The following is a 26,685-nucleotide window of genomic DNA, read 5'->3' on the forward strand; positions in this document are numbered from 1 at the left end:
CAACTAAATTTAAATAATTTTTAAAATATATTTTTTCTTTATTTTATTAATCAAATTTCGAAATTGCATTTCTTAAATGCTGGAATTTCGAATTTTATTTGAAAAATAGATTAAAGTTGTAAATTATTTATTTTAATTTTGGACCAACTTAAATCAATGATTTTTTCATTAATTGATTAATTTAAAATAAATTGAATTAAAGTATATTATTAGAAATTGGATTAATTAGTCAAAGGAAAATCTAGATAGATGATATTTTTGCTTGAAGTATTTTTCTAGTGTATTTAATTAAATATAAAATTAATATTTAAGTTGATTTTCATCATCATACTTAAATATTTAAATTTTTCTTATATATTTAATTAAATAGGAAAATTATATTTTTTGTTGTAAATTAATTTTATTAATTAATTTTGGGCCAACATTAAATTAGAATAATTTTTCCAGGATTAATTTTTTATTTTAACATGCATTTTTGAAAATTGTATTCTTAAATACTTTAATTTTTTGAAATGCAATATATATTTATAGAAAATTAAATCTGAGTTGTAAATTAATTTATATTAATTTTGTAACAACTTAAATTGAATATTTTTCTAAATATTTATTGGAAATTATTACTAAGATGGAAGAAATTCATGTTATTTTCATATCCATCTAAGTAAAATTTATAAATATTAAATTAAAATTTATATTTGGAATTTTTCATTCTAAATTGGAAATTTTAAATAAATATATATTTAAAATAAATAAATTAAATAAAGAGAATCAAAGAAAATACAACTCACTTTAAATAATGAGCTTGATTATTATTAAGATATTCGATCTCTATTGTTGGTCTTACAAAAGTTAAATGTTTTCAATATAACCTCGAGATGCTAGACTTCGTCCCCCTATGGATGGTTATTCGTTGAACGCATTTAACACCGTAAGATTTCATTTGATAAGTGTTTTGTGAGTTTTCGTCTCTATTTAGACTCTCCCCTACGGTGACTACTTAGAGATAAACTCATAAAATATGAAACAATGGTGGAAGCTCATAAAATAAGAATAACCTTGACTCTCGCCTACCGGGACAACGTTGGATTCTTATTTTGATCGAATAAAAGGTTGCTAGAATGGTTTCTATTTTAGATGAGCTGACAACTCTATTCAATAAATGATACTTTGACTCTCGTCTACCGGGACACTGTATCAGTTTGTTGAAAACCTTGGAAATTATATAGGATTGTATGGTTTAGTATTTTCACTAGTCATTCCTACTTGCTATATGTTAATAATTTCTGAATTGTGTATGAATTTATATTGAACCATGTTAATTTCTGTTATTAAGTTGTAGTTTAATTTCGAATCTTCATTGTTGGTCTAACATATTTGTTTTTCTAATGAGATAAATCCCTAATGGATTTTCACCATTAGACATACATAATAGTGTAAGATCTCGAAAGATAAATATTGTATATGCAACATCTAGCTGTTCATCAATTGATGACACCTTAGACTAGTATTTTTACAATATGAAACAAGAAGATTACATAAATAAGATTACTTTGTCTTTCACTAATCGAAGCATCGTTGGATTCTTATTTATAAACGAAATTATCCTAATTCCTCTTAGCTTATTCATTTCGAATTAGCTTCAAAACATATCATTGGATGAATGGTCTATAAATCATTTCATGTCATTCTATATTTTCTCTTAAGAAATTTAATGACGCATATGATTATAATCCCGAAATTCTATTCCCAATTGATATAAAACCTCAATCTTAGAAATCTCCTACTTGTATGGGCAAATCTGACTTAGAGTTTGTATTAGTAGTGCTGGTCTAAGATAGAATTACTCATTATATTTGGTATAAATTTAAGTCTTTGACTTTAATTTTAGATTACCAATAGAAATTTTCTTATATTTCTAATTCCAGAATACAATACAGTTACACTTTCTCAAGTGTTTAATATCCATCTTATATTAATGGATTAAAACTGTATGGAATATGAGTTAGGTATTCTGTGACCAGGATCCACTTGCAGTATTCTATGAACTCGTTGATGTAACTATACCTAAGTCATCAAAAGACACTACCACATTTTTTTAATCTATGGCATTTGTATCTTGTTCATAGTGGATTTGACAAGATCAATCTTTGCAAAGAGTTAATATGCCTATATCCACTGAAAGTAATTCATCTCATTCGCAGATGGATGTACATTCAGGGGTGGATATGAGTTTTTCGTTGTATTCTTAAAACGATAACTCTAGATTATACCTTTTAGCAAGAAATTTGAAATGTTTGAAAAATTTCATTAATTTCTAGCAATGGTTAAAACCATTAAGGTAAGTGGTTAAAGATCTTGTGAACTGATAGGGGTGGAGAAATAGTTAGTAGATATGCAGTTCAAAGATCATTAAATTGATTTTTGAATTATATCCAAACTTACCTCCCCAGAAATTTCGAGTTGCACATTGATGATTAGTTACTAGTCGTTGCCTAAATCCTTCTATGGTAATACAATTTCAGAATGATGTAATGGTTGTATACTTAATGTAAATCATTACTAGATTCATGGATGACCTAATTAAAATCTTAAGAAAAGCTAGAACTGTTAACCATGGTTTGTTAGCTATTCTAAGTGATTAGGGGTGGACCATCCCATAGTCAATAGATAAGAAAGTGTTTGATCAAACAAATACTACTTTTCTAAGAAAATGACTAAGTCTGAAAAACAAGTAGCAAATAAAGGAGATATTTAATTCTTGATTCCAAAAGTGTTCTATCATCTTACATATGATGATCTCACTGCCTCTGTTGTCTTGTCACAACCAAAGAGGTTAATACCATTTAGTTTTCTTCGACAGAATTCACGGTACCTTGTCGTAGTGGGAGAGTTTCTAGGAACTCACCTTCTTATGACTTGGGAGACACTAGTGATTAAAATCCATTATTAGTTTAAACAAGTAATGGATTGTCAAGATAAGAAACTAAGAAGAAAGCCACTAGAACTATGGTTTAATCCATTCACATGGAGTAACCTAAAGTTTTCTATTACAAGGACATAAAAGGAAATTTTCGTTTATAAGTCTATTCAACGGACTTAACAAACTTCCTGTTCCTAGTATTATAGGTTTGAGTTTATCTAAACCTATGGCTTGTGGTATACCTGGTAATTACTTACTCTAATGCAAGCAACTTACTTTAGTAAGATGCTGAAGCATTTTCTTTCTAATGGCAATCTATAGAAGCTTCACAACTTCTTAGACATAGATTTTATTTATCTAAGGAAAAGTCTCAACTATTCCAGAAAAGATAAAGCCATGAAAGAATTTCTTATATCAACAGTGAGAGGTCTTAGATATGCTTTTGTATGCCTTAGACCAGACACCTGCTGTTGAGTGGGAGTAATGAGTAGGTATCAGATTAATCCAGGAGAAGAACATTGGAACACAATCAAGTAAATCCTAAGATTAAGAAGAGGAACTATATGTTAGTCTATAAGGGTGTGTTTAAAACTCTTAGACTACACCATATCAGATTTCGAAATTTGCCTTTGTGCTAGTAAATATTTCTGATAAGATGGTGGTTACTCTGGGGGTGGAATAGTGATTTTGGAGAAGTGTAAAAACCTATCTGAAGTCTCTAGGTCTACCAGAGAGAGACTGAATGTGGTCTACCAGAGAGAGACTGAATGTTAAAGCTGCAGGAAAGGTACTTATTTAGTCTAAGGAAAGTTCTATACATTTTTGGCATCATTCCAAATTGCCTTAAACTACTAGTGTTAATTTCCTGATTAACCAAAAGTAGTTGCCAAAGATATAGAATCCAGTATCCCAAGAGAGTAGACATATAGAGAGGAATTTCACATTATCAATGATTTTGTGATTAAAGGAAGAGTAATAGTGGAGAAAAGGTTGTGGTTAATTCAACCTTTCAGATCCTATTACGAGGAGGTTACTACTACTACATTTGATTTGTATATCAAGGTGTTGAGATTATTTGAAACGCACTTTTTGTTTTATATTAGTGCAAGTGGGAGTTTGTTGGGTTTTATGCCCTAAATAAAACTCATTTCAATATAATCAGATTTGCTTATTAATATAGATCAGAAATAACATTTAATGTTGCATGGTTCACATGATTTATTTCATGATTATATGTACATAATGTATAAATTCATCTGAAACCCTTTTCACATACTTGATCCTGTTTATTATGCTGTCAACACATTGGAAAGTAAACATGACTATGTGAATAAAGTTTCCTAGATTTATCAGACACAGAGTTTTACTGATATGATAATCTACAACAAGAGTTTACTTGCATTTGGAGAAATGCTATGTTCTTTCCAGAGCATTGGTTAAAGTAAAGCTCAGGTTGGATGCATGGAGTATGCATCGGAAGGGACCGATATTGAACTTTGACTTAGATTTATTAAACTTACCGTAATATCTATTCAAGTCAATATCGCCTAGTTGATCCTAGATCAAATGATCTTAATCCTGATATGATTAGGCTCAATCTCGAGAGGCTATACGTGTTCTTTGATTTGTTAGTTAAGCCTACTTTTAGGTCAGGGTGATACGTAGATTTTGGGAACACGGTAGTGCAATTGAGTGGGAGCGCTATCATAAACATGGAATCTATAGCTTCTATCTGGCGAATAGTAAGCAAAGGATGATCTCCTTCGAGCTTGACCAAACGAACATAAATTGTAATGACCGCTCTAGTATGTGGATTAGAAAAGGCAATTAGCACTAAATTATATTATATTATTATTATTTATGAATTTATTTAATTGTGGACCCCAATATTTAGAAATAAATATTAGAGTTATAATTTCTCAATTTCGGAGATTTTATTAAACTCTAGGGGTATTATCTAGTTTATTTGTGTAATATGTTATTTTTGTAATTTTTGCTCGGCGACAACGGAAAATGCGATGGATGGCTAGATTGATCACATGAGTAAGTTTAGAACCCTATTTCATAGTGGGGAATATTTTAGAGAAAATAAATTATCGGGATTGATCGGGGCTATGGGAGTTGACCATTTACCCCTAGTTTTAGAAATACCCAAGTTATAACCTTAAGGGCATTTTAGTCATTTTATTTGGTAAAGGTTTAGGTGGCTGCTTAAAGGAGTGACACCTAGCATGTTTATTTCAGCCATGAATTAACCTTATCCCTCATTTATCTCATTTTGTAAAAAAAAAAAAGAAAAACAAAGAAAAGTCAAAATAAGAAGAACTCTCTCTTCTTTCTCCTTTCCCTCTTCGAAACCAGCAAGGTTAAGGGAATTTGCTGCTAAATTTTGGAGTTTTCAGCTAAGGATTCAAGCTAGGTTCAAGTGGAGGTAAGCCCTATTGAAACCCTTCTTAGTTTTCAAGTTTTAAAGTTAGGTTGAATTGGTGATATTGTTAATTAGGGGCTGTTAAGGTTTGAAGTACCTAGGGTTCAAATTCTAGGATTGGTTTAAGTTGATTGAAGTCCCTAGTAGCTGATTTTATTGCTTGATGTTGGTTTTAAGCAAGCTTGAGTTTTGAAACTCAAGCTTTGAGCTTTAATTGCATAAATTGAATTATTGGTTTGTTCTGTGATTTGTTGGTTGGAAATGGATGTTTATGCATTGTATAGGTATACTGGAGAGTTTGGTTAAGTTTGGGATTGAATTGAATCAAGGGGGATGATTTTTGGTTCCCAGCAGTAGAACCGGAATTCCGGTTCTGGGGGCCTGTACCAACCCAAGTGGACCGGTTGGTGACCCGAACCGGATGCCGGTTGGGAACCGGTCTGCCTGTTGGGGGATTTTCCAGAACCTTAGTTTTGGCCAATTTTGAGATATTTAGAGTATTGCCATGAGGTTTATCGATAGGGAAACATTTAGTTTCAAGTTTAAGTCCCGGAAAGTGATTTAGTGAGTCACTCATCTGTGTTGCAATTGTTGTGATTAAGGCATCCATCTAGCACGAGATTTCCGTTCAGGTTGGCCAGCATACTTGAATTCGGAAAACAGGTAAGAACTGTGTATAATGTGTGATATGAATATTCGAATGTATATATGTGTTAATATATATACATGCTTATTTGTTGTGATTCATACACTACCAACACTTGTACGGTTGTGGTACAGAGTGCATTGGTAAGGTGTATGATGTTTAGAAGTACATCATGGTGTTACCAGCACTTGTACGGAAAGGTACGAGGTGTCTGTGGTACAACACTTAACGGTACTCAAGGTGCGGTCCATACCCTACCTACACTAGTACGATGGTATACTGAGTGCATGTGGTACATGGTACATGGTCGTATCCTAGTTAGAACGTTCATACTCATCTGTTAAGCTCTGTAAATAGGTGTATGGGCGCCTATTTACAGGTCGGAAATTATATGATGTGTTATATGCATTTCTTACTGAGTCTGTTGACTCACAATTTCTACTTTCATGTGTAGGTAAAGGAAAGGCTATGACTGAACAGGAGTGAACCCGAGCTCAGATGGGATTGTACATGTCAAGCGGCGCGACCTGGAGTGTTCGGTCTCGGGACATCTGGGAATTATATTTTGAAAGTCGCTGTGCGACCTGAGAATTATGTATTTTGAAATGTAAAGTTTAAAAAGTAAATTTACGAAGTTTGAAATCGGGATCCCGAAATTTGTAAATATTATATTATATTACAAAGTTTAATAATTAAAGCAAAAGTTTTTAATTTAACACGTTTTAAGAGAAATATCTTTGATTAGCAAAGATTGCACAATAATTGAAAAAAACACTGTAGCGTGCCTTAGCATTAGGGCGTTACAATTTTGGTATCAGAGCCGCCAGGTTTGTCTACCGAAGCTTGCTATGACATGTACAATCTTCATCAGAGAAAGCTCGATTCACGATTCAGTAAGCCCGTACTTGTTTAGTATTTTAAATAATTGTGAATGTGAGAGCATGTTAGGAAGCATATTAGATTTTAATTAATTATTTTAAAGTGCGTTGCCTTAGAATCCATAAGTGCGGTAGAAAGTTTGTAATGGGATCGTTGCCTGACCAGACTGACTTACTAATTGACAGGTTTGTCCTATAGTATGGACACCTGGTGCAATATGGGGAGTCTGGATAGTGTGGTCAGGGCTAGTAACGGTTGGAGAGAATGGAGTTTGAGTTCTCCCCGCAACCAAGGTGAAAGCCTTTGGATGGCTTCTGATGGGAGTGATGGTCGTTCGTCACAGGCTCCGTGGGGGTTGGAGCAAAGATTCGCAGAAATGGAAGCTATGATTCAACGACACGATGAGGAGATTCAGAGGTTGAAACAACAAAGGTTTCCTGTACTATCTTTACCTCATATGCCAGGCATTCTCAATTCGGAATTACCAGCAGAGCATAGTATGGCTGATAATCAAGTGGGATCATTGCATGGGAAAATTTGGATAAATGAACCTACAGTCCTTCAGGGAGATTCAGATATGAAGAATGCTCTCTGGACTGGGAGCCCTAAAGAATGTATTTTAAGACCTCAAGAGATTATGCCACAAAATCGGGATACCGCTTTCCATATTTCTAGTTATGGCAGAGGTGGTAGGGGCTCCATGGTTGAGCAGAAGAGTAAACCTACGACGTCAGTGGTGGTTTTAAAACGGAACAAGCGGTTCCGAGGAAATTAAGGCAAGGGTGTACGCAAGGATTATTCTTACCCTGAGTGCCCGCGATGCAAGAAACATCATCCCGGAGAGTGCAACCGAAAAGCATGCTTCCTGTGTGGCATGGTTGGGCACTTTAAGAGAAATTGCCCTCAGGCAAAGAAAGATAAGCAGAAGCTGGAAGTAAAGCCTGTACTTGCTCAGACATTTGTTATTACTCAGGCTGATGTTGCATCCAGTCCTTCTATGGTGAAAGGTTAGCTTCTTATCAGCAACTCCCATTTTAATGTATTATTTGACTTTGGAACTATATACTCGTATGTAGTATCGAGAGTATTTAATCTTTTGGATAGACTTTATGATTTTCTTGTAAGAGGGTTTGGAACCCTAATGCCTAGCGGGGAATTGGTTATCTTAAACAGGCACATTAGATCTATGCCAATGAGGATCGAAGATAGGGAATTGAGTATTGACCTTATAGAATTGAAATTAACGGAGTTTGATATTATACTGGGAATGGATTTTCTATCCAAGTATTCGGCCAGTATAGATTGTAGGCGTAAAATGGTGACTTTTCAGCCGGAAGGTGAAGATCCATTTGTTTATGTTGGATCGGTTCAGGGGTCTCGGATCCCGGTTATTTCTGTGTTGAGAGCTAGGGATTTACTATGCAATGCTTGTGTAGGATTTCTAGCGGTAGTTTTTGACTCCAGCAGACCTGAAACATTTGGGCCTGAGGTAGTCCGGGTGGTGAAAGATTTTCTTGATGTGTTTCCCGAGGAGTTGCTGGGATTGCCGCCACAGCGAGAGATTGACTTTGTAATTGATTTGGCACCTGGAGTCGAACCTGTTTCTAAAGCTCCATATAGGATGGCTCCAGCAGAACTCAAGGAGCTTAAGTTACAACTTCAGGGGATGCTTGATATTGGGTTTATTCGACCCAGTGTGTCGCTCTGGGGAGCTCCGGTTCTTTTTGTGAAAAAGAAAGATGGTTCCCTCAGAATGTGTATTGATTACCGGGAACTAAACAAGCTGACGATTAAGAATAAGTACCCGTTGCCCAGGATCGATGATCTGTTCGATCAGCTTCAGGGAAAGACAGTGTTTTCGAAGATTGATTTACGGTCGGTTATCATCAACTCAGAATTAGGGAGGAGGACATACCGAAGACTGCTTTTAGAACCAGATATGGGCACTATGAGTTTCTGGTAATGTCGTTCGGATTGACTAATGCTCCTGTAGCCTTTATGGATCTCATGAATAGGGTGTTCAAGGATTTCCTCGATAACTGCGTTATAGTGTTTATCGATGACATTCTTGTATACTCTCAGTCAGAAGAGGAGCACGAGCATCATCTTCGAATGGTGTTACAACGACTTAGGGATCACAAGTTGTATGCCAAGTTCAAAAAAGTGCGAATTCTGGTTGTCCGAGGTGTCCTTTCTGGGTCATATTGTCGGGAAAAATGGAATTATGGTTGATCCAAACAAGATAGAATCAGTGAAGAATTGGCCGAGGCCCAAGTCTGTGACAGAAATTTGAAGTTTTCTCGGGTTAGCAGGGTATTATCGACGTTTCGTCGAAGGATTTTCTAAACTTTCTATGCCCCTAACCGAATTGACCAAGAAAAATCAGAGATTTGTGTGGTCAGATAAGTGTGAGTCAAGCTTTCAGGAGTTGAAGCAGCGTTTGATAACAGCTCCGGTGTTAGCTTTGCCATCAGATCAAGAGAAATTTGTTGTTTATTGTGATGCATCCAGACAGGGTCTGGGATGTGTTCTGATGCAAGCTGACAGAGTCATAGCTTATGCCTCTCGTCAACTGAAGGATTATGAGCAGCGTTACCCAACTCATGATTTGGAACTCGCTGCTGTGGTTTTTGCTTTAAAGATTTGGCGACATTATCTTTACGGTGAAAAGTGTGAGATTTATACTGATCATAAAAGTCTTAAATACTTTTTCACCCAGAAAGATTTGAATATGAGGCAGAGAAGGTGGTTGGAGTTAGTTAAAGACTACGCTTGGGAAATACTGTATCACCCCGGGAAAGCCAATGTGGTGGCCGATGCTCTAAGCAGAAAAGGTCCCAGTCAAGTGTGTACTACGATTATGATAGCTCCTCAACTAGCCTCGGAAATGGTTAGTGCAGGAATTGAGTTCGTGGTTGGAAAATTACACAATTTAACCCTCCAATCTGATCTGTTGGAGAGAATCAGAAAGGCACAACTAGAAGATCCCGAGCTAGTTAAAGTTCGAGATGAAGTGGTGGCTGGTCGGCCTAGAGGCTTTTCAGTCTCGAGCAGTGGAATGTTGTTATATAAAGCTCGAGTTTGTGTTCCTAATGTTGATGAGTTTAAGATAGAGATACTTGATGAAGCTCACACCACTCCATATTCGTTGCATCCGGGAACCACCAAGATGTATCAGGATTTGAAACCCTACTTCTGGTGGTATGGGATGAAAAGAGATGTGGTGGACTACGTGTCCAAGTATTAACCTGCCAGCAGATTAAAGCTGAATATCAGAGGCCGGCAGGGTTACTGCAACCTTCAGTCCTTCCAGAGTGGAAGTGGGAGGACATTGCAACGGACTTTATAACTGGTTTACTTAGAACTACGGGGATGTATGATTCAATATGGATTATTGTGGACAGATTCACAAAGTCGGCTCACTTTCTATCAGTGAAAGTTACATATTCAGTGGATCAGTACGCTGAATTGTATATGAAAGAGATAGTTTGTCTCCATGGATTCCCTAAATCTAATGTGTCAGATAGGGATCCAAAGGTCACATCGAAGTTTTGGGTAAGTCTTCAGAAGGCTATGGGTACCAAGTTAAAGTTTAGTACAGCCTTTCACCCTCAGACTGATGGTCAGTCAGAAAGAACTATCCAGATTTTAGAAGACTTACTGCGGGCCCGTGTCATGGACTTTGAGGGTTCATGGAGTAAGTACTTGCCTTTAATTGAATTCTTCTACAACAGTAGCTACCAAAGTACAATAGGGGTGGCTCCTTATGAAATATTATATGGTAGAAAATGTCGTTCCCCTATTCATTGGGACGAGACGGGAGAAAGGAAGTACCTGGGTCCAGAGTTAGTGCAGAGGACCAATAAAGTTATTGATAAGATCAAGGCTCGGATGCTTACTTCTCAAAGCAGGCAGAAAAGTTATCCTTATCCGAAGCGCAGAGATGTTACATTTCAGGCAGGGGAACATGTTTTCCTGGGAGTTTCACCAATGAAGGCTATTAGGCGCTTCGGGAAGAAGGGTAAGTTAAGCCCTAGGTTCATTGGGCCATTTCAAATACTCGAGAAGGTCGGGCAGGTAGCGTATCGGCTAGCCTTACCACCAGCATTATCAGCTGTTCATGACGTATTTCACATCTCTATGTTAAGGAAATACGTGTCGGACCCGACTCATGTCTTGAGTTATGAAACCCTTGAACTACAACCAGACTTATCCTATGAAGAGCAACCTGTTCAGATTTTGGATAGAAAAGAAAAAAGTTCTTCGGAACAAGATTATTGCACTGGTTAAGGAGCTGTGGAGGAACAGTAAGGTGGAAGAAGCCACCTGGGAGTTGGAGTCGGATATGAGGACTCAGCACCCAGAGCTGTTCAGGTTAGATTTCGAGGACGAAATCCTAATAACGGGGGGATAATTGTAATGACCGCTCTAGTATGTGGATTAGAAAAGGCAATTAGCACTAAATTATATTATATTATTATTATTTATGAATTGATTTAATTGTGGACCCCAATATTTAGAAATAAATATTAGAGTTATAATTTCTCAATTCCGGAGATTTTATTAAACTCTAGGGGTATTATCTAGTTTATTTGTGTAATATGTTATTTTTGTAATTTTTGCTCGGCGACAACGGAAAATGCGATGGATGGCTAGATTGATCACATGAGTAAGTTTAGAACCCTATTTCATAGTGGGGAATATTTTAGAGAAAATAAATTATCGGGATTGATCGGGGTTATGGGAGTTGACCATTTTACCCCTAGTTTTAGAAATACCCAAGTTATAACCTTAAGGGCATTTTAGTCATTTTATTTGGTAAAGGTTTAGGTGGCTGCTTAAAGGAGTGACACCTAGCATGTTTATTTCAGCCATGAATTAACCTTATCCCTCATTTATCTCATTTTGTAAAAAAAAAAAAGAAAAACAAAGAAAAGTCAAAATAAGAAGAACTCTCTCTTCTTTCTCCTTTCCCTCTTCGAAACCAGCAAGGTTAAGGGAATTTGCTGCTGAATTTTGGAGTTTTCAGCTAAGGATTCAAGCTAGGTTCAAGTGGAGGTAAGCCCTATTGAAACCCTTCTTAGTTTTCAAGTTTTAAAGTTAGGTTGAATTGGTAATATTGTTAATTAGGGGCTGTTAAGGTTTGAAGTACCTAGGGTTCAAATTCTAGGGTTGGTTTAAGTTGATTGAAGTCCCTAGTAGCTGATTTTATTGCTTGATGTTGGTTTTAAGCAAGCTTGAGTTTTGAAACTCAAGCTTTGAGCTTTAATGGCATAAATTGAATTATTGGTTTGTTCTGTGATTTGTTGGTTGGAAATGGATGTTTATGCATTGTATAGGTATACTGGAGAGTTTGGTTAAGTTTGGGATTGAATTGAATCAAGGGGGATGATTTTTGGTTCCCAGCAGTAGAACCGGAATTCCGGTTCTGGGTGGCCTGTACCAACCGGTCGACCGGTTGGTGACCCAGAACCGGGATGCCGGTTGGGAACCGGTCTGCCTGTTGGGGGATTTTCCAGAACCTTAGTTTTGGCCAATTTTGAGATATTTAGAGTATTGCCATGAGGTTTATCGATAGGGAAACGTTTAGTTTCAAGTTTAAGTCCCGGAAAGTGATTTAGTGAGTCACTCATCTGTGTTGCAATTGTTGTGATTAGGGCATCCATCTAGCACGAGATTTCCGTTCAGGTTGGCCAGCATACTTGAATTCGGAAAACAGGTAAGAACTGTGTATAATGTGTGATATGAATATTCGAATGTATATATGTGTTAATATATATACATGCTTATTTGTTGTGATTCATACACTACCAACACTTGTACGGTTGTGGTACAGAGTGCATTGGTAAGGTGTATGATGTTTAGAAGTACATCATTGTGTTACCAGCACTTGTACGGAAAGGTACGAGGTGTCTGTGGTACAACACTTAACGGTACTCAAGGTGCGGTCCATACCCTACCTACACTAGTACGATGGTATACTGAGTGCATGTGGTACATGGTACATGGTCGTATCCTAGTTAGAACGTTCATACTCATCTGTTAAGCTCTGTAAATAGGTGTATGGGCGCCTATTTACAGGTCGGAAATTATATGATGTGTTATATGCATTTCTTACTGAGTCTGTTGACTCACAGTTTCTACTTTCATGTGTAGGTAAAGGAAAGGCTATGACTGAACAGGAGTGAACCCGAGCTCAGATGGGATTGTACATGTCAAGCGGCGCGACCTGGAGTGTTCGGTCTCGGGACATCTGGGAATTATATTTTGAAAGTTGCTGTGCGACCTGAGAATTATGTATTTTGAAATGTAAAGTTTAAAAAGTAAATTTACGAAGTTTGAAATCGGGATCCCGGAATTTGTAAATATTATATTATATTACAAAGTTTAATAATTAAAGCAAAAGTTTTTAATTTAACACGTTTTAAGAGAAATATCTTTGATTAGCAAAGATTGCACAATAATTGAAAAAAACACTGTAGCGTGCCTTAGCATTAGGGCGTTACATAAATGGTGGAGTACTCATTTCACATAAGCTGAAATATCATTTATACGGGGTCAAGTGTTTTAAGGAATAAAATACATTGTAGGGTGTAACGGTAATCTAATCCCTTTACAGTGTAGATCATTCATATAGAGGATCATTGATCACATTAGGATTATAACAATGGATAACTAATGATGTGTCTATATGGTGGAACATATAGAGAATTCTATATACTGAGAGTGCAATTCTAAGTTCTATGCGTGGATTCAACGAAGAATTAATAAGTCAGTGAATTTTAGTGCTAAATTCTTGATCTACTTATTGGAAGCTCGGTTATATAGACCCATGGTCCCCCCACTAGTTGAGATAATATTGCTTGTAAGACTCATATAATTGGTTTTGATTAATCAATTTTAATTCTCAAATTAGACTATGTCTATTTGTGAATTTTCACTAAGTAAGGGCGAAATTGTAAAGAAAGAGTTTTAGGGGCATATTTGTTAATTATGATACTTTGTATGGTTCAATTAATAAATATGATAAATGACAATATTATTTAATAATTGTTTATAGTTATTAAATAGTTAGAATTGACATTTAAATGGTTGAATTTGAAAATTGGCGTTTTTGAGAAAATCAGATGCAGAAAAGATAAAACTGCAAAATTGCAAAAAGTGAGGCCCAAATCCACTAGTATAGGGCCAGCCACTTTTGTAGGAAATTTAAACTGATATTTTCATTATTTTAATGCCAAATAATTCAAACCTAACCCTAGAGGAATGCTATAAATAGATAGTGAAGGCTTCAGGAAAATTACACTTAAATTTTCTATTTTTCCTTCAGAGAAAAACCTGAGCCTTTCTCTCTCCCTATCTTTAGCTGCCACTTCTTCTTTCTCTTCCCTCTTGAATTTCGAAATCCTTAGTGTATGAGTAGTGCCCACACACAACAAGTGATACCTCAATCATAGTGAGGAAGATCGTGAAGAAAGACTTTCAGCAAGAAGGAGGTTTCGGCATCAAAGATTCAGAGAAAGAGATCCAGGTTCAGATATTGATAATGCTCTGCTACAGAAAGGAATCAAGGGCTAGAGATCTGAACGGAAGGAGTCATTATGTTCCGCTGCACCCAATGTAAGGTTTACTAAACTTTATATGTGTTTATTTCATCGTTTTAGAAAGTTCATATTTAGGATGTTAATAAACATACTTGTGAGTAGATCTAAGATCCTGGTAAAATAATTTCCAACAGGTGTTGGGGCCAAACAGTATGCTCAAGAATATTTTAGAGCAGGAGCAGTATGTTGAAGAATATTCAGAGCAAGAGAGGTCGATCAAGAAGAAGAAGAAGGCTCCCCCGACCGAGCAAGCACCAGTTGAACACGCTATCAAGATTAGGCAACCTAGTATGCCTGCTCGGCCATCAACCCATGTAAAGGGAAAAGGAAAAGCCGTTCTGGTGGAGCAAGAAGACTGTTTAGATGATGATGCTCCATCTGTGATTGTTCGAGAAAATGCCTCTGCCCGTGTGCAGGGTACTTTAACTTGCATTTACCTCTCTTATTTTATGCTTTTCACATATTTTATGTCTGCTTCTAACTGCCTTGTTTTATCTGTGCAGAAATGTCTTTGAAGATGATCTACGCCTAAAAGAAGAGAGTAGGAGACAACTCAGGCATGTCTCCTCCGGCGAAGAAGTTTAAAGGTAGTGAGACTCCATCCAAGGAGAAGGCGCAAGTTGATAAGGTCATTGACCTTTCCGAGGAGAGACCCGTGGTGGACCTTCCAGTTCAGAAGGTCTTGAAATCCAAGAGTTCCAGAGGAGGGAGCTCGGACGGGTCTGAACAAGCTAGGACCCCTTCAACAACCGTGGCACTATGCACGGAGGTTAAGAGGGGCAAAGACATGTTCTAATACTATCTGATCTAGTCACTTCCCAAAGTGAGTGATCAGCTGTCCGGAGCAGACATTTAACTATACTTGGGACTAGTCCTAGGAGGAGTCCTGAAAGAAGCTACTCAGGTAAATATCTTTCTTTTTTATTTCATTCTCTTTTATGTAGCTCTGATTTTAACACGCTTGCTGTGCAGGTCAATGTGAAGATGACTTATGCCTATTCTCGAGTCAAATCAATTGCTGCTAAGAACCTTGCCACCACCAACACACTGCAGAGGGAGGTGGATTTGGCCAAAAATGACTCTAAGGACATGCGGAGCCAGCTCAAGGACGTGAGGAATGAACTTGGGGAGGTGAACAAGAAGCTTCTTGCTGCTAACACCAAGGTTGAGGAGCTGACCAAAGAGCTACAAGATATGCCTTTAACCGAGCAGCTGAAGGCTGACAATGTTTCCTTGTCTAAGGAGGTCAATGGTCTCAAAGATGAGAGGGAGAGTCTCCAGACTCTTCTTTCCAAACTGGGATAGGATGTCAAGAACAAATAGATCAGGGAGGAGGAACTTGAGAAAGAGGTTAGAGATAAGCAGTCTAGGGTGGAGGAGCTTGAGAGGGAGGTGGATGTCCAGGAGACAGCTGCTCTTAAGGTTTTTTATGATTTTTGGAAGTTCAATCTTGAAGGAAACTTTGATTACCTTGGTGATTCCAAGAGCATGTATCTTGATTTTTGCGCGGCTCAGGTGGCCTAAGAAAACCCCAAGGCAGCTACCTCTACAGTTCTAGTCGACCAGAGCACTGAAGTCCCTGCCGCTCAGACTGTTATCCTCCAGCCCCTTCAGACTAAAACAATCCGTACCAAGAGCCTATCACTCTTGCTGTCTGAATGTTTTTTCTTTTATATATATATATATGTTTGTTCGACCCAAGGCCTTATTTTGAGATATAATGACCGACCAAGCTGTTTTTAAACTTAGAATATGCTTTCATTTTTAAGACAACTAGCTGATCGGGCAGCCTTTAGTCCTGGGTTTACTGTGCTTTGTTATATTTTTCTAATGAATACCATTCCTTGTTATGATAATTATCTGTGCAACTGTGTTTGTTTTGTTTTTTCGTGCTTGTTGTTTATTTTACCAATGCTTTGTACGAGTATAGTTGCCCCCTAAGTGATCGAGCAAACTTTTGACTCTTGGTCACTTCCATTTCACAAGTATTATTTTTGTATGTTCGGTTCTTTGGGTTCGAGCAGACCTTTGTACGCTTTTAATGGCAAATTGATAACTTGTTAATAAAATTGACACAATCTGAATTTAAATAGACATCTTTATTCATTTATTGGTCGAAATATTTTTGGTACTGTATTAACTTACATAAAAGTTATTATATTGATCTAAACCGATCTTTAGCTTAATTTTAAACAAAACAAATTGCATTAAAAAGAAATTGTACTTTCAGAGGTGGTCATCCGACCTGAGTACTTTGTCATTTCATCCGAACCTTTGGGTGTGGTTCGCCTAAAAGGCCATTTACTTAAGAGTTAATGTTCTTAGATTTTGTACTTAGAGTGGACATCTGACCTGGTACTTTTACTGGTAGTATTTTCTTAAATGTTCCCCATTCCAATACCTTGGTACCATAACGAGTTTCATGTTTTCGTCATCCGGTCCCAGTTTGTATGCTTCTGATTCTAGAACTTCAACCACCTAATATGGTTGTTGACCAAAAGTAAATCACTCACTTATTTTGAAGATAAACAAATATTTGATTATTATTTGTTACTAATATTTTCTTGACCATTTTGCAAGCAAATTTACAAAGTATCAATATTTGCTCGGTAAAGTCAAACATAATCAAAGAAGTGGATTCAACAAGTATATCAACTACTTCATACTTCATAAGATCAAAAGTTTTATCAAGAGATCAAGAATTCAAGACCCTATCCAAAAGAGGACTTCAAAAGCTAAAAGTCAAAAGTCAACCCAAAAGTCAAAGTCAAAGTCAACTCTCAGGAAAAAGTCAACTTTGGATCAAAATATGCAAATCAAGTTAGGAAGCTCATCTACATCAAGACTACAAATAATCAAATGGTATAAATTTATTTCAGTCTTGTTAAAGTGATTTGCATAGTATACTAGGGTTTATAAGTACAAATTTTGGCCCACTCACTAACTTGTGCAACAAGTTTTCTAACACGATAGTCCAAATTTTTTTTGACTGAATTTATAAATCACATTTTGTTTAACTAAGAGAACAAAATTGGAATTTTTGAAATCGGATAATCGAGTAAAGAGTTATGCGCGTTTTAGTGTCGAAAAATGCAAGTTTTGAACCTGCCTGATTTTCGCCCTACCTATTGAAAATAGGTAGTCCGTTTTTCGCAGATAGGTAGTCCATTTTTCCTAGGATTCTTTTTGAAAAGTGTGCTAACGGCTATAAACGGCTAGTTTTTGTTCCTACACTATATAAACTTGTTTTTCACTCAAAAATTAAGGTTGGTTGAGCTTCTATTCATCATATAACATCATTCTAAGTGTTCTAAGCTAAAGAATTATCATCTTTTCATAAACACGCCAACTACACACACTTGAGCCAAACTTGTTTTTATCTTCTTTAGTGTGCTTGCAATTCTCTTTAGGATTTTACATTGTTTTTTATCTTATTAGAGAGAGTTTGCTTTGTATTTCAAAATTACATATTCATTGTATTGAGAGGTGAGGTTGGCACCAGTAGAAAAATAACTCGGTTGTAGGTGAGGTTGACACCGATTTTGTAAACAACCCGAGAAGAGTGAGATTGTCACTACAATAATCCGATAGTGAGATTGGCACTTCAACAATCGGGTGAGGTTGACAGTCCTTGGAAGAAAACTATTGTGAGAGGTTTGGGAAAAACCTTGGTGAAAAATTCCCCGGTTGAAAGGGTTAGTCAAGCCCGTTAACTTGGCTCGATAGTGGAACTCAAAGCTAGGTCCATAGCTTTGAAGACCAAGGATGTAACGTCCCCGCTTCAAGCCTCCATTAGACCCTTACACCCACGGAATAATGGCTCTTATACACGAGTACGTCACTCTGGCTGCTTCATGGACTGATGACTGACCCTTGTTTTTCGGTGGCCCATCACGAAAGAACAATTGACTATCAAACTGTGTGCCATTGTTTGAGACTATATGTCTAGCACTTTTTTAGATGTAATTGTTGCCAATGGCTCGACTTCCGTCCATTTAGTAAACTAATCCACTGCAATCACTACGTACCGTACTCCCCCTTTACCTTTAAGTAACTGTCCAATTAGATCAATTCCCCAAATAGCAAAAGGCGAAGGACTTTGCATCTGAGTTAGTTCATTGGGCGGTGCACGAGGTATCTTTGAAAATCTTTAACATTTATCACATTCCTTAACGTAGGCCTTTGAATCTTCAATCATAGTCTGCCATAAATATCCTTGCCTTAGTATTTTCTTTAATAGACTTTGCACGGTTGCATGGTTGCCACATAATCCATCGTGTACCTCAGACAAAAGTCGTGCAGCTTCTTGTTGTGTAACACATCTAAGTAGTGGCATGGAGAATCCCCTTCTATACATGACTCCTTCTACGGTGATGTACCATGCAGCCTTTCTCCTCATCTTTGTAAAAAAAAAAAAGTTTTGAATTAAACAATTACATAAACAAACAAACATGACAAGATCTTGAAAGTTGGTTAAGCTATTTCTATTTTAAAACAAAATATTAAAAAATATCTTAATTTGAATTCAAATTAGGTTGTTAGAAAATATTTAAAAAAATATTAAATCTAAAAAATACCTAAAATATCTCAATTCAAACTCAAATTCAAATATCCAACTAATTTTCAAAAAATCTAGTTTATTTAAATAATTTAAATTTATTAAATAACTAATAAGATAATATTGTTGGATATTATTTTACCAGGATCTAGATTTACTAACAAGTATGTTTCATTAACATCCTAATATGAATTCTAAAACAATGAAATAAACACATATAAAGTTTAGTAAACCTTACATTGGGTGCAGCGGAATATAATGACTCCTTCCGTTGTTGGAAATTATTTTACCAGGATCTTAGATCTACTCACAAGTATGTTGTTTAACACCCTAAATATGAACTTTCTAAAACGATAAAATAAACACATATAAAGTTAAGAAAACCTTACATTGATGCAGCGGAATTAATGTCTCCTTCCACTCAGATCTCTAACCCTTGTATCCTTTCTGTCGCAGAGTATTATCAAGATCTGAGCCCGAATGTCCTTCTCTTTGTTTGTGATCCTTCACAGTCTTCCAATCTATGATTGATTTACCACTTGCTGTGTGTGGGCACTTACTCTATCACTAAGGTTCGAAATTTATGAAGAGGAAAAGAGAGAGAGTGATTTCGGCCAAAGAAGAGAAAGGGGAAGGCTCAGTTTTCTGAAGAGAGAATTTTCTGTCAGAAGATTATTCAGAGTTATGAAAAACTTATATTTTGACTAAGCCATCACTTTCTATTTATAGGCAACTACTAGGTTTAGGTTAGGAATTATTTGGCATTAAAATAATGAAAATATCAATTTGAAAGTCCACTTTAAGTGGCCGGCCATGGTGTGTGTAATGGGCCCCACTTGGTTTTGCAGTTTTCACAAATTTTATTTCTATTTTCTCAAAAACGCCAATTTTCCAATTCTAACCATTTAAATGCCAAAACTAATTATTTAATAACTAAAATAGATTATTAAATAATATTATCATTGAATTTAATTATTAATTAGACATATAAAGTCCATTAATAAATAAATAAACCTAGAATCTCTTTTCTTTACAATTTTGCCCCTGCTTAGTGAAAATTCACAAATTAGACATAGTCTAACTTTAGAATTATAATTGATTAATCACAAATCAATTATTGAGTCTTACAAGCAGTATATTCTCAACTAGAATGGAGACCATGGATCTATATGCTGAGCTTCTAATAAATGAACCGAATTTACTAAGTAAATTCCTACTCATTAATTCTTTGTTGAATCCACTCTTAGAACTTAGAATTGCACTCTCAGACTTATATAGAGCATATTATATGTTCCACGATATAGATATGCTATCTCATTTAACCATTGTTATAATCTTATTGTGATTAAAGATCCTCTATATAGATGATTTACATCGATATGAGATAATTTTACCGTTCTCACCCCTCAATGTATTTTGCCCCTTAAAACACTTAGCTACCTATAAATAATGTTTAGTGATCTAAGAATTAGTCACTTAAACAAGAGCTCATCCATTTACTTCTATTTTCTAAGCTCGAAGGGAATCATCACTTGACTTCTATACACCAGTAGAAGCTATAGATTCCATATTTATGTTCAGCACTCCCACTCAATCATACTATCATGTTCCCAAAATATACGTATCACCCTGACCCAAAAGTAGGCTTAACTAATAAATCAAAGAACATGAATAGTACTCCTGAGTTGAGCCTAAGCATATCAGGATTTAGATTCTTTTAATCTTAAGATCAACTACTGATATTGACTTGGAAAGATATAACGGTAAGTTTATAATATCTTAACTAAGTTGCAATATCGGTCTAGTCCAATGTATACTCCATACATTCGAAACTAGTCCAATGTAAGTACACATCATCGCTGATTATCACATTAGTGTAAATCCAAAACACTGATGAAACAGGGACTAAGTCTTTTGATTCATATGATCACAATCACATTCCACTGTGTTGACGATACTGTAATTGTGAATAAACATATGATCTGGATTTAACTGATTTTGTGTGTAAATGTAATAAACATATTAAACCATTAGCATGAAAAATTCATGCAAACATAAATCACTTCAAATTTCTTATATTGATAACTAATCAGATTGTAAAGAGTTTTATTTAGGGCATAAAACCCAACATCCGTTCAGATATCTAGCCCTTGATTCCTTTCTGTAGTAGAGCATTATCAATATCTGAACCTGGATCTCTTTCTCTCCTTCCTTTGATGCTGATTCTCCTTCTTGTTGGTTGATTTTCCACAGTCTTACACACTATGATTGAGATACCACTTGATGTGTGTGGGCACTCACTCATTCACTCAAGGAATTTGAAATTTAGAGAAGAAAAGAGAAGGGAAGAGGTTCGGCCATAGAGAATAGATAGAGGCTCAGTTTTTCAACTGACAGAATTAAGTGTGAATGAGAGCCATCACTATCTATTTATAGGTAACCACCTAGGTTTAGGTTAGAATTATTAGGCATTAAAATAATGAAAAAATAAATGATAAAAGCCTATAAGTGTGGCCGGCCATGGGCCTTGGATAATGGGCCTCACTTATGCAATTTTGTTGTTTTATCATTCTTGCATCTGATTTTCTAAAAAATGCTAATTTTCATATTCAACCATTTAAATGCCAATTCTAATTATTTAATAACTAAAATTAATTATTAAATAATATTGTCATTTAATATATTTATTAATTAGACATATAAAGTCTCTTAATGACTAAATAAACCTAGAATCTCTTTTCTTTACAATTTTGCCCTTGCTTAGTGAAAATTCACAAAGTAGACATAGTCTAAGGTGCCGTTTGGTAACACTTTTTTAATCAGTTTTCTGTTTTTAAAAGTGAAAAAGTGAAAATATTTTTCAAAAACATGTTCTATAAAACTGTATTTACTTTTCAATTTTATAATTAGAAATCAAAACTTTAAAAACAAAAAAAAAAATCACTTTCAATATTTTTTTAAATAGTTTTTTTTCTTAATCAATCTTTTGGATTACAACCAGACCCGGACCCAAATCCCCTCCTCACGGCCTTGCAGCTGAACCCGGCTTCTGACCCGAACCCGAATCCAATCCCGGATCTTAACCCAACTTAAATAAAATCAAAAAAATGAAAATGAAAATGAACTTTACAGAACACACTTTTGTTTTCTGTTTTTAAAATTGAAAAACAAAAGTGGTTACACAACGCTTCATTTTGTGATTAAAAAATTAAAAAGCAAAAGTGTTACCAAACGGCACCTAACTTTATAATTATAATTGATTAATCAAAACCAATTAACTGAGTCTTACAAGCAGTATGGTCTCAATTAGTATGGGGACCATGGGTCTATATATCCGAGCTTCCAATAAGCAGATTAAGAATTTATATCTTAAATTCACTGACTTATTAATTCTTCGTTGAATCCACGCATAGAACTTAGAATTACACTCTCAGTATGTAGAATGCTCTATATGTTCCACGATATAGACACTGTTGGGTTTTATGCCCTAAATAAAACTCATTTCAATATAATCAGATTTACTTATTAATATAGATCAGAAATAACATTTAATGTTGCATGGTTCACATGATTTATTTCATGATTATATGTACATAATGTATAAATTCATCTGAAACCCTTTTCACATACTTGATCCTGTTTATTATACTGTCAACACATTGGAAAGTAAACATGACTATGTGAATAAAGTTTCCTAGATTTATCAGACACAGGGTTTTACTGATATGATAATCTACAACAGAGTTTACTTGCATTTGGAGAAGTGCTATGTTCTTTCCAGAGCATTGGTTAAAGTAAAGCTCAGGTAGGATGCATGGAGTATGCATCGGAAGGGACCGATATTGAACTTTGACTTAGATTTATTAAACTTACCGTAATATCTATTCAAGTCAATATCGCCTAGTTGATCCTAGATCAAATGATCTTAATCCTGATATGATTAGGCTCAATCTCGAGAGGCTATTCGTGTTCTTTGATTTGTTAGTTAAGTCTACTTTTAGGTCAGGGTGATACGTACATTTTGGGAACACGGTAGTGCAATTGAGTGGGAGCGCTATCATAAACATGGAATCTATAGCTTCTATCTGGCGAATAGTAACCAAAGGATGATCTCCTTCGAGCTTGACCAAACGAACATAAATGGTGGAGTACTCATTTCACATAAGCTGAAATATCATTTATACGGGGTCAAGTGTTTTAAGGAATAAATACATTGTAGGGTGTAATGGTAATTTAATCCCTTTACTGTGTAGATCATTCATATAGAAGATCAGTGATCACATTAGGATTATAACAATGGATAACTAATGATGCGTCTATATGGTGGAACATATAGAGCATTCTATATAACTGAGAGTGCAATTCTAAGTTCTATGCGTAGATTCAACGAAGAATTAATAAGTAAGTGAATTTTAGTAATAAATTCTTGATCTACTTATTGGAAGCTCGGTTATATAGACCCATGGTCCCCGCACTAGTTGAGATAATATTACTTGTAAGACGCATGTAATTGGTTTTGATTAATCAATTATAATTCTCAATTTAGACTATGTCTATTTGTGAAATTTTCACTAAGTAAGGGCGAAATTGTAAAGAAAGAGTTTTAGGGGCATATTTGTTAATTATGATACTTTGTATTGTTCAATTAATAAATATGATAAATGACAATATTATTTAATAATTATTTATAGTTATTAAATAGTTAGAATTGGCATTTAAATGGTTGAATTAGAAAATTGGCGTTTTTGAGAAAATCAAATGTAGAAAAGATAAAACTGCAAAATTGCAAAAAGTGAGGCCCAAATCCACTATGTAGGGCCGGCCACTTTTGTAGGGTTTTTCCCTCTGATATTTTTATTATTTTAATGCCAAATAATTCAAACCTAACCCTAGTGGAATGCTATAAATAGATAGTGAAGGCTTTAGAAAAATTACACTTAAATTTTCTACTTTTTCATTCAGAAAAAACTGAGCCTTCTCTCTCCCTATCTTTGGCCGAACCCACTCTCTCTCTCTTCCTCATTGAGATTTCGAAATTCTTAGTGTATGAGTAGTGCCCACACACATCAAGTGATACCTCAATCATAGTGAGGAAGATCGTGAAGAAAGACTTTCAGCAAGAAGGAGGTTTCAGCATCAAAGATTCAGAGAAAGAGATCCAGGTTCACATATTGATAATGCTCTGCTACATAAAGGAATCTTGGGCTAGATATCTGATCGGAAGGATTCATTATATTCCGCTGCACCCAATGTAAGGTTTCTTAAACTTTATACGTGTTTATTTCATCGTTTTAGAAAGTTCATATTTAGGGTGTTAATCAACATACTTGTGAGCAGATCTAAGATCTTGGTAAAATAATTTCCAACAACTGGCCTCAGAGCCATGGTAATTGATTTACTTGCAAGAAATTTGGACTTTAAAACGATTGTTTGTTTGTTTTTGGATGGTATCATGTTGTATTGAGTGTTATTTGATGATTGATTGATGTTTGTGAATTTTCGTCAAAAATAATTGAATATCTGTTTCTGGAATTATTTTTATTGGATAGTATGGAAAACATTAAGCAAGTTACTTTTTCACAGAACTCAATTTCGATTTAATTTGAATTAGTTATGATTTTTTGAAGATTCGAAAAAATCGAAGTTGTGCTGAAATTTTTCTGCGATCGCGAAAACTGTCCGTACAGCTCACAATTTTTTCGTTTTTCTTCGATTTTTCATGCTTTTTCATGGAATTAACTTCCGATTTTTTGTGTAGTTCTGTATTTATACTATTACTATTCCTAATTCAATTCTAATTGTCATTTTAAATTAATTTAATATTTTTTAAATTTAATTCAAGATATTAGTGTAATTTGAATTTTAAAATAGTTAGTATCTATCTTATTTGCTTAATAATCTATCTTATTTTTAAATTTTATTATATCTTATCTTATTTTTAAATTTAAGGTCAGATTTTATTTATTATAAATTAATTTTTTTTTAAAATAATTTGACCTTATTTAAATTTAAAATAAGATAACTATAATCATGTAATTTTAAATAGATGTAAGATATTTTGCTAACTTTTAAATTTTGTTATTTTATTTATTTAAATTACATTTAAAATCTGAAAAAGATATTCATTTATCTTTTTTTTATTTTTTATTTAATTTTTATTTATAAAATAACATTTAATTTTTAAAAGTAGTTAGCAAATTTTGAAATGATATTTAGGTTGGTTGAAACCTAATTTTTCAAAATTGTAGGTTTAATTTTAAATTTAAATTTATTTTTTAAATTTCGAATTTTTTTTTTTAAAATTATATAAAATTTTCGAAAAATATTTTTTATATTTATTTAATTAATTATTTATTTCGAAATTAATTATTTAATTTAAAATTAAATAAATCCTACATCCAACTATCCAGCTAACCTTGTTGTAGGAGTTTGTGTTTTAGCTTGTGTGTAAGTTTTCAAAACCTATTATTACTTGATTGCAAATAGCCATGGTTACTTTTTGCCAGATCTAATGATCTGATGGCTCCCTTGGTCAAGTAAATAATTTGTAACAGGTATATTTACAATCTTCTTTCATCTGTGTATTGACCTAGCAACATGATAGGACCCATCCAAAGTGTGCCTGTGTGAGCCTATGTGTTTAATTTCATTATAGATGCATATAGGTTGCTGTTGCTAAATAAAATGTCATAGTTCTTGATAGATTTTATTTAGGCCCATTTAGTTTTTGGGCTTAGTCAATTAATAACAGTTGTTCATTTTAAGGTTAAATTCCTCTCTTTTGGGCCTTGTGTGAGAGTTGGGAGCCATAGTAGTGGGTACGACATACTGAACCCAGCACCCCCTCACATGAACCACCCCAATTGTGAAGGCCCATTTGCCTGATTTGAATAACTGTACTAGGTTAATTAAACTAGTTTAACCTAATAAAATTGATTAGCAACATAATTAATTTCATTTATTTTGAAATTAATTTAAGAAAATTATAGTTTAAAGAATTTTTTATTGTAAGCTAAACTATATGTATTTTCTTGTATTTAATTAAATATAGAATTATAACCATCTAGATTCTTTCTGAAGCTTAATTTAAATTTTTCATTAAATATTCCTATTTAAGTTGATATTTAGTTATCTACAACTAACCAACTTAAATCTGAATATCTTTTGGATTTAAAATTTCAAAATTAAGTTGAGGAATTTTAGGCATTGGTTATTAAGATTCTTTAGATATTTTTTTTTAAGTTGATATCTTTTCGAATATTAACTTAAAATGGAATATTTTTAGATTTTTTTTTTTAAGTTAATATCTTTTCGAATATTAACTTAAAATGGAATATTTTTAAATTAAGTGGTTACAACTTAATTTTTGATATTTAATTAAATTTAAATTTGAAAATATTTAAGTTCTAGATTTTTTCTAATACAACTTAAATTAGATATTTTTTCAAATTATGTGAAAAAAATACTTAGTCAAATAAGATATTTTCTAGATAGTTATTTCTAGACTACTTATTATTTCTAATATTAAAATAGGAAAATATTATAAATTGTGAAATTAATTATTTAAATAATTAATTTTGGTACAATTTATTTTAAGTATATTTTTCCTAGTATTAAACTAGAGATTAATAATTAAGCCTTCTCTACACT

Source organism: Cannabis sativa, chromosome 5 (assembly GCF_029168945.1).
Source record: "Cannabis sativa cultivar Pink pepper isolate KNU-18-1 chromosome 5, ASM2916894v1, whole genome shotgun sequence".
Classification (NCBI taxonomy): Eukaryota; Viridiplantae; Streptophyta; class Magnoliopsida; order Rosales; family Cannabaceae; genus Cannabis; species Cannabis sativa.